Here is a 17,363-nt window from a genome sequence, read left to right on the forward strand (position 1 = left end):
TATTGAACTGTTGCATAAAATCAGAATCACAATTGTAATAATGCTTACTTTCAGAGGTGAAAACTGGCACTCTTCATGTGATATTGACTAACTCCTCTGTGATATTTTAATGCATAACTGTATGTCTATGTGTGTGTGTGCTTCACAGAAAGAGAACGAGATGATCAAGAATCATGAGTGGTGCTTATTCTTTCACAAAACACAGCTAACTTAGGGACATCATAAGAAGCCACCATATATTGATTTACAGTCTTAATATGTCTATGTTTATCAGATGCACATCAGTAATAATGGTCCGTTGGGAAACACAGTGTTCTGTGTGTACTTACAGTAAATGGACTAAACAAAGCCTCAAGGCAAATAATTTGCCTTTCTGATTTTTTTGTATTTGAGTTACTCGAGTTACTCAAGAAATCGTTTCAGTCCTACATCAATCTGATACTTTGTATCGGTATCCAAAAACTGTTTTTCGCCAACTGCTGTATGTAGGTAAGTATGCAGGGATGCATTCTAAATCTGTCACTTACAATGATGCTGCCTATGTAGGCAGTAAATGACAAGATTGCTCACTGGTTTTGAAACGGATCCATGTAATTGTGTTCATGCATGTCCGCTGACTCCAATATACTTCTGGTCTATAATTTTGACGTTGCAAAATAAAACCATTCCCTTATTCCTGCTTTTTGCTTATGGTGCAGAACATATTTTGACTGCGGTGTTCCTTGGGAATACAGATGTTGTCCGTGACTCGCTGTTGTGTCGTGTCACTCTTGAGGTTGGGTTGATCAGGGATTACTTGCCTCACTTGAGCAGAGCTCTTGTTGTTGAAGTCTTGTTGATTTTTTTTTTAAATATTGAGTGTTGTATAATTTTGGCAGACGGTTGAGGGAGGGAAGTACGTTTACTGGGCCAATGACAGTGGGATGTTCAGATAATGTTGTTATAGCGGTCAGGCCTGAGACGCGAGCTGTGAGTGGCCTATTGTTTTTTATTTAAAGCATGTAAGTGTTCTGTGTTTGAGACTGGAAGCACATTTTGTGTAATAATCTGCATGTGGTTATGCACTTGTATGCTGTGTGAGGCGTGTTCATGTTTGAGCATGAGTGTTAATGCGTGTGTTGGTAAATGCCCAAATGTAAAATGCTTTCCTTTTAATTGGAAGCTTGGCTATGTCATATAACCTTCAGCAGCAGCCAATCACAGCTCGACTTCGCATTCAAAATCACTGCAGAGGATGTTAAAAAATAATTATTTTCAGAATCGTGTGAAGAATTCCTTCAGATTTTATGATTTTTTTCCTCTGTCTGTTTAAAAACACACAAAATGAGCAAATTATTTTTAAGTTTCTTAAATGTCAGATTCTGTATGCATATCATAAAAAATGGTATTGTTGGTTTATTAAATATTTTGATAATTTAATTTCTACATCTAATATTAGTTTTCTTAACATTAAGTCGTATGAGTTAACATTAGTTAAAATTTGTAATTAACAGCAGCAGAATTTAACCTTATTGAAAACGGTTACATTATTATTGAACATAACTATTCGCAAATATACCATTTAACTCTGACTTGTCTATTTGCAGTTTATTTACCATTTTACTTGGAAAACTGAATATTCAAAACCTGATTTTAGCGATTGGGAATTGATTGGTTGTGAACTTAATGCAAGTTTAATAAGTCTAATTGTCTTTAGGGTATTATTTATCAAAATGAAACCTCAATTGTTTAAGAGGTAATTCATTTTAATTTAAGGTTGCATATGATTCGTTTTTTTGATTGTGCATCATGTGTTCATTTGCTAAGTAAAATGTTAACACCAACCCTGAATGTGTGAATATGTATATTAGGGTGTAATATATATGCATTTTGAATTCGAAACAGAGAACACAATGTCATTGAAATAAAAAAACTAAATCTAAAAATTCCCATCACACGATGACGAATAACTCTTTACGTTATGAAAGTGTGACTGGGTCATTTCGACCCACACACTCTCTCAGATTAGTGCTCATTCACTACTACTCCACATCAAAATACAGGTTTTCTAGCGTCCACATGTGCGCTGTGAGCGTGTGCTGTGTGTAGAAACTATTCTTAGTGTGTCTGTCCTCCTCTGCAGTCACTAGATCAAGTTACCGTGTTCCATGTGGCTCTTTCACATGCCGTCCAACGTGTGTGTGTGGGTTCACTTAGATGCACTTCAGGGACAAATTTATCTTCAGAAGTGAGCTAAATCTGATAAACCTCCCTTTTGGCCATATTTGGGGATGAACTTGTTAGGTAAAACTGCTCAAGAATAGAGTAAACAATGTTTATTTTTAAAAAACAATCTTGTAGGAGTATCGTGTGGGTTTGATTTGGTCTGTAATCATTAAAAAAAATAAAGTATTGTATATTTCCTGATAAATAACAGAGAAATGTGTGTGTAGTTTTACTATGTTTTGATGCATAGTTTTTCTTGTAGTACGTCCTGATGTAGACATTTTGCTGTATTTACAGCACTATAGATAAATGACATTTTACTGTATTATACTACGCTGCTTCGTGTTAATTGAGAGTGATGAAGAAAGGACTTGATGTCATGTGTTAGTTTAAGTTGGTAGAACAGGAAGAATTTAGTTGTTCGAAGTTGCCAGTCAGTTAATGAATTGCAGTAAAATTACTTAATGGTATTTTTTATTATTAAAGTTAGATTGCTTGTGTTTGGTAATTAAAGTTTTTTTTTTTTGGTCATTATTATGGCTTAGTCTATTAAAATATATACAAATAGTCAAAACAAAGACAAGAATTCAAAATCAATGAAATTTTTGACTAGATGTGTGATTTATATTAATGCATTATAAGTTGCCATTATTGCAGAAGTAGTTTTTTTTGTCATAATTTTGACTATGACTTAAAATACATACAAATAAATTCATAATTATTATATTAAAGAGTCAAAATTATGAGTTGATTTATTTTGTCATTATTTTACCTCTTAATTATGATGTAGTTTATTGATTTACAAGTCGACAGATCTATATCGATTCTACTGAAGAAAAAACAATAGTATAGAAACCATTTTCACTCAGCAACTAATGCATTGCAAAATTAAAAAGGAAATGACAATTGTATTGAAATGAGAATTGTAAGACCCACAAATTTAAAATACACCAAATATTTCAATTGAAACCGTCAGTTATAATATTCATTTAAATTTGAATGAACATTTCCTAGTTTTATAAGTTTACAATAGTGTGAGTTTAGCAGTGTGTCATGTATTCCTTCAGATAACGGCTGTTATTTTCTTCTTAAAGGGGGGTGAAATGCTATTTCGTGCATACTGAGTTTTTTACACTGTTAAAGAGTTGGATTCCCATGCTAAACATGGACAAAGTTTCAAAAATTAAGTTGTACGTTTGAAGGAGTATTTCTGTTCCAAAAGTTTTTTTCGAGTATGGCTCTGTGTGACGTTAAATGGAGTGGAATTTCCTTATATGAGTCCTAAGGGGCACTTCTGCCGGAAGAGCGCGCGCTCCCATATAGCGAGGCTGAGCAGCACAGACATTCACTGATCAGAGCGAGAGTGTCGCGAAATGTCACAAAAGAAGTGTGTTTTTGGTTGCCAGGGCAAGACAACCCTGCACAGATTACCAAAAGAGAAACAGCATTAAGGGACCAGTGGATGGAGTTTATTTTTACAGAGCATCAACGGAGTTGTGCAAGTGTTTGTGTTTGTTCCCTGCATTTCGAAGATGCTTGTTTTACAAACAAGGCCCAGTTTGACGCCGGATTTGCACATCGTTTATTTCTTAAGGATGATGCAATCCCAACGAAAAAGGGTCACGATCGTGTGTTGGAACCGCAGGCGGTGAGTAAAACTGCTTCAAATATCTCTGTGTTGTTAACTTAGCTATCAGCGCATAAGCACATCAAGTAAACAACATGCGATGTTGTCATCAAACTGCACTTTCCACATGTACAGCTTAAAAAAAAAAAAAAAGACGACATAAAGTGGAACTTAGTCTTTTTCCAAAACCGCTAAGCAAATATATAGAGTTTCAGTACATACCACATAGAGACACCTTTGCTGAGGCTGCTCTTGTTAAATTTCAGCCTCTGGATCTGTGTCACAGCTTCCAAACGCTCTCAACGCAAAAGCCTACTGGTGCTCGTGATTCTTTAGCTCCGCCCACACGTCACGCCTCTAGGCGCTATTGTTTTTCCGGGAAAAATCGGTACGGACTATCTTTCTCTTATAAATATAATAAAACTAAAGACTTTTTGGAGTTATGAAGGATGCAGTACTACTCTATAGTTACTCAAGATTAACAGGATATTGAGTGAAAACGAGCATTTCACCCCCCCTTTAAGAAACAAATTAAGATGTCCTTTAAGAATATATTTGAGAATTTTTCAAGAATTGCTCTTAAGAACATTCTTACGAACTTCTTGGAATTTATCTTCAGAAATTTCTTAATTTATTTCTTAAGAAGATTCCGTGAATCCGGCCACTGATCTTTTTTTAAAGTACCAGATATAATGACAAAATAATGATATGAAATGAATAATTAACTGGAATTAACTGGAAAAAGTAGTGGTCAACCGATATATTGCCAAGGACGATATATTGGTCGATATTTGGCATTTTTCAAATATCGACATTGGCCTATGATTTTTTTTTGTGCTTGGTCTGTGTGTATGAAGCAGGACCTTTATTTTGACAGCGCTGATAATCGCAGCGCCAGAGCACACAGTGCTCACCATAGATGTCTATGGTGTTCACGTTCTCCATGTTGTTCGCTGTCGTCTTGATCTTGTGAAGTGTGCATCTGTATATTGCCTGATCGCGTGTGCTCTGCGTGACAGTCGATCTATGAAAATTGAATCTGGATAGGAGGAGAGTTTGGCTTCACTGGAGATGTGTGATCAACTTTAAACTTAAACTTAAAAAACTAAGCTGATTTATGTATTTGCGCACTGTCATATTCATGTAATTCTTACTGCGTGCTGCATGTGAAATGAGTGTTACCTTGGCTTTAGTTCAAAAAATATGATTCCCAATGCACACAAACTATACAGATTACCAAGTGCCCTGTTGGCTACAGTGTTAAATTTATTTTAAAATATTTCTTTATTTGTGAAAAATGATGTAGTAGAATCAGGGAAGTTGCCATCTAAAGTATAAGTATGTTTAGTTTACAAGTCAGATGTACGTTTTCAAATTATTTCAAGCTTCTCAAACATTAATTAAAATAAGAAAAAAAAATACTTGTATAAGTTTTGTTTGCACTCTTTTTCACTGCAGATATTCAGAATAGCTTGAGGTATAATGTCTTTCTATTACATAAAGCTTTAGTGTCACTGCTGGATTCATTACACCTGATTTTTATTTCTAGCAGCTGTCTGTGACTCACGCACGGGACTTCTAAGAGCGTGTCGTCTCAAAAACATCAGAGCTGTTTTTAGAGCATCTCAAAAACATTAGAGCTGTGCCGTTGCAGAGGGTTTCAGCAAAGGCCTGCAGCTTTCTCTTCCTCTGCAGTGTGTATTTAGTATGAGAAATATAGTGCTGTTGGAAAGACTTAGCACAACGCCAACTCATTCTGATGACGACATGCAGTTGTTGCATCTTTTCACACTACAACACTTTCCATTCCTCCGAATGCATCACCAAGCAGATGTTTAGCAAACAAAAGTGCCATCTGAACTTTGTCATGACACTTCCTCTGTGAAATACAGAGCATATCGAGTGAGAATGTCTGTAGTTTTGAACTATGTGGTGTCCTTTTTGTTTTCCTTCTTTAGTAACCCCTGTAGGGTTGTGCCGATAGACGATAGTATTGTGTATCGCCGATAGTCAGAGATATATCGACGTAAGCAAATGTCTCTGTCGATAGTCAAGATGATATTAGGCTCATTCTCCTATTAATGTATGAAATAATAATAATAACTGTTGTTTTTTTATTATTAGGCGGCCTATTATAATGCAGCTGTCAAACTGCCCAGCTATTTCACTTCAGCACTGCATTTCACACACACGCAAAAACAAACACACAGTGTTTGTCTGTGAAGTTGTAACGCTTTGACTCGGATAACAAAGTGATAGAAAACGAGGAGTTGGTGTCCCACACCTTTAATGGCTGCTTCACGGCAATGTGCTCTCCTCAAACTTGAGAGATTAACTCTTTCTTGGCATTACAAATAATGACAAAATAATAACAAGGCAGGAGAGAGAACTTCTCATCCATTGTGGTTCTCGCGTAGTCCTTCTCTTAAAGACTGATCGCTTAGCTTTTATAACACACACTATGTGGTGATGAACACACACTATGTGGCGCTGTATGACTGATGCATCAGTTCAATTCAACTTTACTCCAAATATATCAACTTACCTGTTTTGAATACTTTACATTTAATGTGTTCGTATATGTCCAATATCAGTGTTAAACTGATGGACTTTAAATTACTATAGATGGCATTACGGAGATTTGATGATTGCTTTCACTGTTGGTCCTCTGCTCTGTATTATGTGTAAACCGTGTGCTTACTGTATCAGACAATAGCTTAAAAATCTGTTATTTCTTGTCACAGTAAATGGAAAATTCTGTCTAACCAGCATTTCATTTGTAGAGCTTTTGTGCAAACTCTGGATTTACACATACAACACATACACATACAACACATCTGGTTTACACATACACATACATTTACACATGTCCTGACAACATCCCTGGGCGTGTACTGAAAGTCTGTGCAGCAGAACTCACTGATGTCTTCACAGACATTTTCAACATATCACTGAGTCAGGCTGTTGTTCCCACATGCTTTAAAACCACTACCATCATCCCAGTCCCAAAGAAGCCATCTCCATCCTGCTTCAATGACTACCGTCCTGTTGCACTTACTCCCATCCTCATGAAGTGCTTTGAACGGCTAGTCATGCACCACATCAAGTCTGCCCTCCCCCCCTCCCTGGACCCCTTCCAGTTTGCATATCGGTCCAACCGGTCGACCGATGATGCCATCTCCACTGCCGTCCACTCAGCACTCACCCATCTGGACAAAAAGGACTCATATGTCAGAATGTTGTTCATAGACTTCAGTTCAGCATTCAACACGATCATCCCTCAACAGCTCATCTACAAACTGATTCAGCTGGGGCTCAACACTTCACTGTGCAACTGGCTGTTGGACTTTCTGACTGGAAGACCTCAGGCAGTACGGGTCGGCAGTAACACATCCAGCACCATCACACTGAACACTGGGGCCCCCCAAGGATGTGTGCTGAGCCCCCTCCTCTTCACTCTGCTGACCCATGACTGCACACCGTCACACAGCTCCAACCTCTTCATTAAGTTTGCGGATGACACGACTGTGGTGGGTCTCATTAGCAACAAAGATGAGACAAATTACAGGAGTGAGGTGAGCCGCCTGGCCAAGTGGTGCAGTGACAACAATCTGTCTCTGAATGTGGAGAAGACAAAGGAGATTGTTGTAGACTTCAGGAGAGCACACACTCAGCACGTTCCTCTGACCATCAACGGTGCGACTGTGGAGAGAGTGAGCAGCACCAAGTTCCTGGGTGTGCACATCACAGAGGACCTCTCCTGGACTGAAAACACAGCAGCACTGGCCAAGAAATCACAACAGCGTCTCTACTTCCTCCGCAAACTGAGGAGAGCCAGAGCCCCACCCCCCATCATGTACACCTTCTACAGAGGCACCATCGAGAGCATCCTGTCGAACTGCATCACTGTGTGGTATGGCGCCTGCAACGCGTCCTGCCGAAAGACTCTGCAACGCATAGTGAGAGCAGCTGAGAAGATCATTGGTGTCTCTCTCCCCTCCCTCCAGGACATATATGGAACACGTCTCACCCGCAAAGCCCTCTGCATCACAGGTGATCCCACTCACCCATCACACAGCTTCTTCAGCCTGCTACCATCAGGGAGGAGACTGCGGAGTCTCCAGGCCAGGACCAGCAGACTGAAGGACAGCTTCATCCACCAGGCTGTCAGGAAGCTTAACTCCCTCCCGAACCTGCCCCCCCTCCCCTCTTCTTCCCCAGGCACCATTGAACTATGAACCCCCCCCTCCACACAGATTAATTATTATATGATGGCATGCACTAGTCACTTGTGCAAGCATTGTCCTGCTCACTACCTCATTCGGCATGGAACTGACGTCATTCCACTACCTCACCAGTCGGTTAAATAAAATAACTGCTCTTGGTCACTTGTCACTTTAATCAGACTTAATAAGATATTTTTAATAAGTGATTTTTTTTTGCACTAAAAAAAAATCTTTTAACTGCACTGTTGTTCACTTCATTGATTTGCACTATATCTGTCATTTGCCTTGCGCTGCTTTATTTAACTTTATTTTTAATTTTATTATATGTCTTTTTTTTTTCTTTTTTTTTATATCATTCCCTTATTGTATAGTTGTTTCTACATTTTTATATTTGATCTAGTTATTTTTTAGGCTTTAATGTAAATGTTAACTGTATGCACCGGGGTCTGAGAGTAACGCAATTTCGATTCTCTGCATGTATGTACTGTACATGTGGAAATTGACAATAAAGCAGACTTGAACTTGAACTTGAACAAAAATACTGCAGTGGTATTACTAGGGATTCTATGCAATGCTATTTTGATATATATCTATATCCTACTTTGATATTTCCATGGTGAATATGGAAGAATATCACAGAATTACCAAAAAAGTAATGGGAAATGTTGAAAAACTGGAAAATCCGCATTATTGTGTAGAGTAGATTATGTAAATATTTATAAAAGTTTGTGAAATTATTTTTTTTTTTCTTTTCAAAAATCCATATAAATCAAGTCGAATTCTGACTCAAGCCAATCTTTTGTGCCAATTTTGACAGTCATGATTATGAACGTACCATGTCATATCTCCATAGAATTGTATTTTGTCAGTTTTGGATCCGAAAGGCATTCGTTTTTCATCTTTAAAATGTCATGTACAGCAGGAGCGCTAATAAAATATAGCCCATGGCATCAATGGAATTCATTCGCACACTACCTGTCTGTAAGACTTATATACACTTTAGTTTTCATCATTTTTAAATTTACTTTAATATCAAGGTAAACCATTTAACCACTTAAAAGATTTCCAGCTCTAAATGCATACGTTGCAAGTATGTGTTGCATTGGTGCATTGCTTTTACAGTCGCTTTTATTTTTTTGAGAGCAACAATTTGAAGAGAATCTTGCAGAGCAAATAGTTATCATCACTTAAACTCTCTTTGTGCTTATACCTAGATACCTGAATAATAGCACATCCAGTTTAAACCTCATACATCTGAAGGATACAGTATTGCTCTCTTGAGTACTGAGGCCTGTTAATGAATTTGCTTAATAAAAAAGCTTTTTAATGAATTTTTGCATCGTTAATTTATTTATTATGTGTTTTATAAAGCAATTAAGCAGGTATGGTGGTGTTATATTGTACCTGTGGGATCACATTAAAATGAAGGTGTTTATAACATGCGACGGTTATATTAGAAATGCACTGCGTTTCAGGGCTTTGGATATTGTCTTGTGATGCATTGCAGAGGTTGAATAGCAGACTGCAGTGCGCGCTGTGGATAGCAGCACCTTTATTATAAAAACAAAAAAAAGTGGTCCAGGGGTATGAATTACCTTTTTGTTGAGATAGCAGATATGAGCGTAAATAATTCTGGGATGTTGGACTCTTACAGATAGGATGTATCGTAGCATATGTGTGTTTACAGCATCATACAGGAAGTATCAGAAATTTCACACTGTAAATGTAATAATAATTAAATAATTATTTGGTACATTTTAGTAATAATTACAGCCACACCCATCATTTTTTTGTCTGTCAGACCATTATTGCAAATTTAAAAAGAGAAAATTCAGTCAAAAATAATTATGGGATCATTAGCTCAACCTTCGCATCGTTCCAAACCTGTATGACTTCTTTGAAACAACAAAAATATATTCAGAATTATTTACAGTACATTTTGATTATACTGTTTTTATCTGTACAATGAAAGGCCAAAACAACATTAGCTATGTTTATGTGTACAATATCTGTCGGTCTGATTCTTAAAGTTCTGGGGCCGGATTCACGAAAATCTTCTTAAGAAATAAATTAAGAAATTTCTTAAGATAAATTCCGCGAAGTTCGTAAGAATGTTCTTAAATGCAATTCTTATAAAATTCTTAAGTTCTCAAATACATTCTTAAGAGCATCTTAATTTTTTTTCTTAAGAAAATAACAGCTGTTATTTGAATGAATACATGACGCGCTGTTAAACTCGCACTATTGTCTTTGAGAACACTCTTCTACAGCAAATGTGTCCTGCGCATTTATATGAGCTGAATACTGCCAAAGATTATGTATTTATAAGCTCAAATTAACGTGTTCAATTAAAACTCCCTATCTGACTCATTTTAGAGTTGCTAATGAGTTTTGAAGTTAGCAAAAAGCAGCGTCACACACAGGCTAATCATGAGCGATCATGTTTACATTAACAGTCATCGCTGTCCCTTCACAAAACTCATGCACATCCCTAGTCCTCCTGTGTATTATATGTAGCTGTTGTTGTAATGCTTAAATATAACAATTAATTTGAAATAACCCAATAAATTCATTAATTATTATTGTTTGGAAAATTAAGACAAGTCTGAGGCTGTCCTAAATTTAAGAAGTTATTTACGATTTATTCAAGATTATTTTCAAGAATTTGAATTCTTCTCAGGTTTTGTCTTAAGAACAATCTTAAGAAAAAAGATAAGAACATTCTTATGAAGATCTTTTTTCTTAAGTTAGAAAATAAGAAGAAATTGGCAGTTAAGAAGAATTTTATTCTTAAGAATGTTTCGTGAATCCGGCCCCATATGAATCCCAAACTTTACAATATTAAGGTATTTTTAAAACTGATTGAGAAAAAGTGGTATTCAAGCGTTTACATTATTAATATTTTTCTTATGGATCTGAATGTTTCAGGTCTACACCACTGCTTCCAGTTAGATCGAAGTTTCATTGGGATCGAGATTAATCGGATCAATTTAAACATTTACACAAAGGCTTTTCAGTCTGATTTAGCCATCAATCAAATTGTTAACAGATTGTTTGGTTGCATGTAAACATTGCTACTGATTGGTCTCCATTGATTTTCATTGTATAGACTAAAGAGACATTTTTCTAAATATTTTCTTTTGTGTTCCACAGATGAAAAAATGCATACAGGTTTGGTTGTTTATACCTTTAATCTCAAAACATATTTCATTATGCAAGTATTTGAACACAAAGCTTCAAGCTATGCAAGATTATTTTTGTATGCTGTTACTAGGCCTGTCGCAATAATCAATATCGACTTCTCGCGTAATATATGCACATGACCTCAATCATTTTTGGTGACGCAATATATTGCCCATTATATTTACTTAAAATTTATGTCACCATGTTTTGTACATTCCAATTGCGCCTTTTGCAGCTTCTCATACATAACGTGGTTAAGTCGTGAGGAGTTTATTTACTATTTATTAAGGTTTTTAAGGTATCTAATATTTGGATACTTAATTTCTACGATCTAAATATTCTCAAAAATGTTAAGTTTGTTGTCATTTGGAAGTGTGTAGGCCGCCTTTCATTTTATGCTGTTACATTATTATTTTAGATTCAGTGGCATAAAATGGTCTGTAAAATGGCAAAAATATCGATTTTTGCAATTATTTCTGGGGTAATATTTTGCACAACAAAAAGTTGGTTTCGTGTCAGGCCTAGCCGTTACATTGCAAAATGTTGCAACAAAGATTATACATAGACATGGGGAAATTTTTTAATAATTCCAGTTAATATATGCTGAATTGTGATCAATATTTGTAAATATTTTTAATTACATAAAATACATTACGGACAAATACAAGACAAAATTGACTGACATATTTCTATGCATTTAATATATTGTAAGTCATAATTATCATTCGAAGTAATTTATTCAAGTCAAAGCCTTTTTTGTTATTTTGACTTTCATATTTTTTTTACAGTTTTCGCTACTAATTAAGATTTGTGTGAATTATATATATATATATATATATATATATATATATCAGTGTTGTAGTCGAGTCACCAACTGTCGAGTCCAAGTCGAGTCTCGAGTCTCAGTGTTCGAGTCCGAGTCACCAAAGAAGAGTCCGAGTCGAGTCCAAGTCGAGTCACCATTACCAGAGTTCGAGTCCGAGTCGAGTCTCGAGTCCCTTATTGGATTTTTTTTTTTTAGTTTTTTGAGAAAACAGTAGCAACCAACTGAGTTGGTAGGCATTGAAGTCCATTATATGAAGAAAACATCATTAAATGTTTTCCTTAAAAAACTTAATTTAAGAAAAAACGCCATAGATATACTGGATGGCATTGGGAGGAGTAAATGATTAGGACATTTTCATTTTTTGTGTGAACTAATCCTTTAACACTGTATTACAGAAATACACTCGGCGAAAAAAATGAAACGTGCATATTACAATGATTGTGTGTGTGTTTGTGTGTGTGTGTGAGAGAGAGAGAAAGAGAGAGCGCGTTTGTGTGTGAGTGATCACTCACACACAAACGCTCTCTCATGCTCATCGATGAGTGATTTAGCGTGAGTGCGTTTGTATGTGTTCAAGTGAATGTGTGTGTGTGTGTAACGTTCATGTTCGTTATTTCCAATGGCGCGCGGTATGCACGCTCGCTCATAATGGAAGCATCCAGACGCATCCGCAACGAGTTAAAAACAACTCAACTTTTCAGAATGCCACAAGCGCACCGCGGGTCATGTGACAAGAACTAACCAATCAGCTTCATCCTTTCCCGCAAGTGCCCGAGCGCTTTGGAAAAAAAATAAAGTGAGTGACGTCAGTGAGTGTGTTGTCAAGCAAAGAGAGCAAGCGGTAGCAGTGTCTGATCCCGGCCGGTCTTGGGCACGAAACATTTTTTATAATATTTTTTGTCAAAAACAACGTGATGAATGCTCAAATCCGAGTCCGAGTCCAAGTACGAGTCATCAGTCCACGAGTCGGACTCGAGTCATGAGTCCAGAGAAGGGAGTCTCGAGTCGGACTCGAGTCCAAAGAATAGTGACTCGAGTCGGACTCGAGACCGAGTCCAGGACTCGAGTACTCCATCACTGATATATATATATATATATATATATATATATATATATAATTAACACTTTCTAGGTCATAATTATTATTCTCTTTCCAGAACATTCTCGTTCACCATTCCTGGATGGTGGAATGATCTTTCCACCCCTATCCGGAATGCTGAATTCCTGACAATTTTCAAGCGAGAGCTGAAAACTCATCTCTTTCAATGCTACTTGACTTCATAATAAATTTCAAAAATAACATAAAACATTTACTTTATTCCTTCCCTTTCTAGCTTGTACTTATTTGAACAAATGCCTGAAACTTTTCATTACTCTTAATAAGAATCGCTTTATGTATTCCCCATTTGTTATTCATTTTGGATAAAAGCGTCTGCAAAATGACTGAATGTAAATGTAATTATGACATTGACTAATTATTGACTGTCATTATTATAAACGCAAAAGCTTCAAGCTACGCAAGCTTATTTTTGTATGTTCTTCAAACCGCAATTCCTAATACAATACAGGTGCTGTAGCAGACGTTAGCTTACAATCAGTTTTACTTAAGTCAATTACTCTCATGGTGAAGCAAATGCTTAAAAATGCTCTCGCTGAGTTAGTTTAGCCACGTTTGCATTTGCAAACTTTTTTCTTGCCTTAATGTTCCTGCCCACCAAAAAAGTGAGAATATTTGAATATTTGGCCGATGGTAAACGGTTTACCTCTGAAGATTTGATTACAGTTTCCTGTTGTTTGTTTAGAGTGGTGCTGCTGGATTACGTTTGTGCGTTCAATGGCAATTGGGAGAATGTGAGCTGTGTGCATTCAGGTGCTGCCATTCTCAGTGCTGTCAAAATAAACGTCCTACCTCGGCCAACACATCGGCCAAGCAGAAAAACTTATCGGCCAATGCCGATATTTGAAAATGCCAAATACCAGCCGATATATCGGCCTTGCTGATATATCCGTCGACCATTAATTATCAGGCATCCTACAAATAATAGTTTTGTTTCATTTCATCAGCTGAAAACAGCAGTTCTTGATAATAAAGAATCAATATAATTTAATTAAAATAAGAATTTATTCAAATTGAGAATTATGTATTTCTAATCCTATTTATTACACATAAATATAAAATATTACAAAATACAAATACAGAGCGGAAGTCGACGAACAACTTACCACTTAAACCCAGAATTAAACCGATATCCATTCTGGAACAATCCATTTTAGAGTATTTGTTCTGTTCTTCTTTCTTTTACAAAGCTGTTCACGTAGTTTATTTGTCCGTGTCTGGGTCAAGAGGACACACCGAGCCGTCATGCTCGATGTTTATGTGGTGATGCCACACAGGGTGGTTTGTTGGTGGGGCTTCTGGGAGAATAAACCAGGCTCGTCAGTCGTTCCACTGCTGTTGTCCCAGTAGAGGTGGCAGTCTGAGGTCATGCGCTGGAGGGTTTGGAGCGCTCTGTTTGTGTTTCCATTCCCTGGCTCCGGCCCCTGTCTTTCTGCATGCCTGTTTTTGCCTTCATCTCACGTCTCAGAGGCAGGAATAAACCTAGTCATTTGCTTCCCAAAAGTTCACTGAAATTTAGTTGGCAGTTTGCATGCACTGGTACAGTCCTCCATCCGTGTGCTTCCAGAATAACCTTGAATGTTATTTTGTGCCTCTGTGATGTAAACAGCGTATTGTAATCACGACTGAGGTTCGTTTCTGGGGCAGAAAACCATATTTCCAAGCTTCCTCAGAGTGTTTGACGTCTCTCTGTGATGCCAGGCCCATGGATGTGAGGGATTTCATGATAACAAAGAACTTCAGAGGGAATAAACCCATGAAATATTCATTTTGACGACTACCTAGAGTGCACACAAAAAAAATGAACGCTGTTTCCTGGTGTTGAATTTTTCATTTTTGAAGAGTTGCGTGAAATCTTAAACGGATTATGTTAGACATGGAAGGAGCAGACAAGATAACTTTTAGTTAGCTTTGCTTTAGGAAAATACTCAAGTAAAATAAAAAGACTAATGGAACCTATTAAGTGCATGTTATTTTAAAAGCAAACTATAAAAAATAAAAATTGTAAACAAAGATTATTGGGTTTTACGAGAAAACGCCATTTTTCTTTTTCTACTTCAGACTTTCATTTTAAAATCATTGTGTACTTTAAATTTATTTGTAATTATTTGCAAAATTTACTAGCAATTTGATTGAAAATTGTTGATAAAACTAATATTAATATTAATTTGGTTAAAAAGTGACCGATTCATGTTCATCTTGAATGTATGAAACCAATTTTACACCATTTATTGACTGTTTTTTCAATAAATGCAGCTTCAATGAATTCTAATAAATGCAGCTTTGGTGAGCAGTTTTTCTTTCAAAAAACATTAAACAATCTTAAATTATTCCAAACATTTGATCAGTAGTTTTTAGGCACAGTTATTTGAAGGATTTATATACTGTTGAAAAGCTTGTGTTATCTAAAACTGCACATTGTGAAGCCCTTTCACACCAATTTACTGTAGTTGAGGTCCATTTTCAAAAATGATCCTTGGGTTTTCCTTTCAACAAGTGGATGTCATTTGGTCATTAAGGGGTGCACTGAGATACCTATTATATTTATAGTAAATATAGTGTGAAAAATGATGCTACATTGAATCCGTTTTCGATTCCGGTCGCTATAGAATACGACTCAAATGATAAAAGTCTGATACATCAGGACTAATGCATCAATAGCATGCTATTTGTGATGTTGATAGGAGGATGTGCACACAAAGGGTGTGAAATATCATTTTGAAATTATTAAACTGTTAATATTGGCCATATCAAAAATGCACAAACTTCAAAAAATTTGGTTGGTTTAAGCGTGATTTAAACTTGTTTTTAAAAGCTGATTAGTCCGGTTGTAACCTGTTTGTAAGGGTGAAACTTCAGAGATGAGAGGATGGATTATTGGGTGTAAGAGGCTGTGTGTGTAGAACGGTATTTACGCTGGCACAGGAAATCTTGTGGTGCAGTTGTAACACATTTGTCACACACAAAATGATGCACGTGGACTCTGCGCAGCTCTTTTCTCCTCATCGCCTCGTCTTTCTCAGAGGGAGTGACTAGGCTGGTTTTTACTCCATCCCGCTGGGTGTCAGGTGTCGTGGAAATGTTCTTTCCCAGGAGCCTCTGCTCCGTGACATCTGCTCTAGTCTGTCGGGGAAGGTATTGTTGAGGTCTGTGGGTCTCTGCTGATTTGCCTTTCACCCAGAAGAGATCCAACCGTCAGCGTCAGACGCTCTCTAATGGGTGACTTTCTCGTCTGTTGCTTTGAGAGAACTGAAGAATATAATGTAGAGATGAAGGTCTAGTGTTTTGGCTGCCAGCTCATGTGAAGCTTGTTTTGATGTGTAAACAACTCTTTATTCTTTATGCTCTTTATTGTGTTGATATAAAAATATATGCAGATGCATGGTTTACTGTAGCCATAGAAGGACCAAGAAAAGCAAGAAAGCTTTTAAGCAATCAAATATGACAAAAAAAAAAACAGTGTGTGTTTATGTATTTATGCATTATAATATACAAGATAATATGGCAATATCATTTGCCTTTAATACCATGTAGTGATAAAGTGCATAGTCATAAAATATGGCTGCATTTTTTGCATTTTGTTCCCACTGAATGGTCTCCAAAACAGGAAAATAAAACTTGGATGATCCAAACATGAACCCTGGCTTTTTGAATTTTTTTGTTATTAGTGGTTTTCAATAACTAATCCGAACACCACTCCTGGAAGCTTTCTTGTATTTCCTGTACACTTTTATTCGTTCAGTGCTCTTTGATGTCAGACAGGCTTGAGAAGTGCCAAACTGTTCCTGACTTTGATTGATTGTTGCTGTCTCAGTTCTTCTCCTTACACAGAGGTTAACTTTGACAGATTGTCTCGTGTATTTTTTTGGACCCATAGATTTTGAGTTGAAGTCTCTCTCCAGTGGCGTGAACAAGATGTTTCCCTTGCCAAGTTGTGTGTGTGTGTTTTATGGTTGCTGAGATTTTGGGGATTTCAGAGTCTTAGTAGAACAATATTTGCTCAAAACATTAATTAATAATCATAATGAGATCTATAAATAATGTCAGCATAGATCATGTGCTAAATATTTATTTTATATATATGTGTGTGTGTGTGTGTGTGTGTGTGTGTGTCTGTGTGTGTGCTGTCAATTAATCACATCCAAAATCAATTGTTAAAATAATATAGGTGTGTATACT

General features: G+C 36.6%; 1 protein-coding gene across 2 annotated transcripts in view; it reads left to right on the forward strand.

Moving 5' to 3' along the window:
* Positions 1-17,363, forward strand: part of ankrd12 (ankyrin repeat domain 12) — a 46,135-nt gene that overhangs the window by 14,645 nt on the left and 14,127 nt on the right. The gene's annotated exons all lie outside the window — the stretch shown is intronic.

This window comes from Carassius auratus, chromosome 27 (genome assembly GCF_003368295.1).
Source record: "Carassius auratus strain Wakin chromosome 27, ASM336829v1, whole genome shotgun sequence".
Classification (NCBI taxonomy): Eukaryota; Metazoa; Chordata; class Actinopteri; order Cypriniformes; family Cyprinidae; genus Carassius; species Carassius auratus.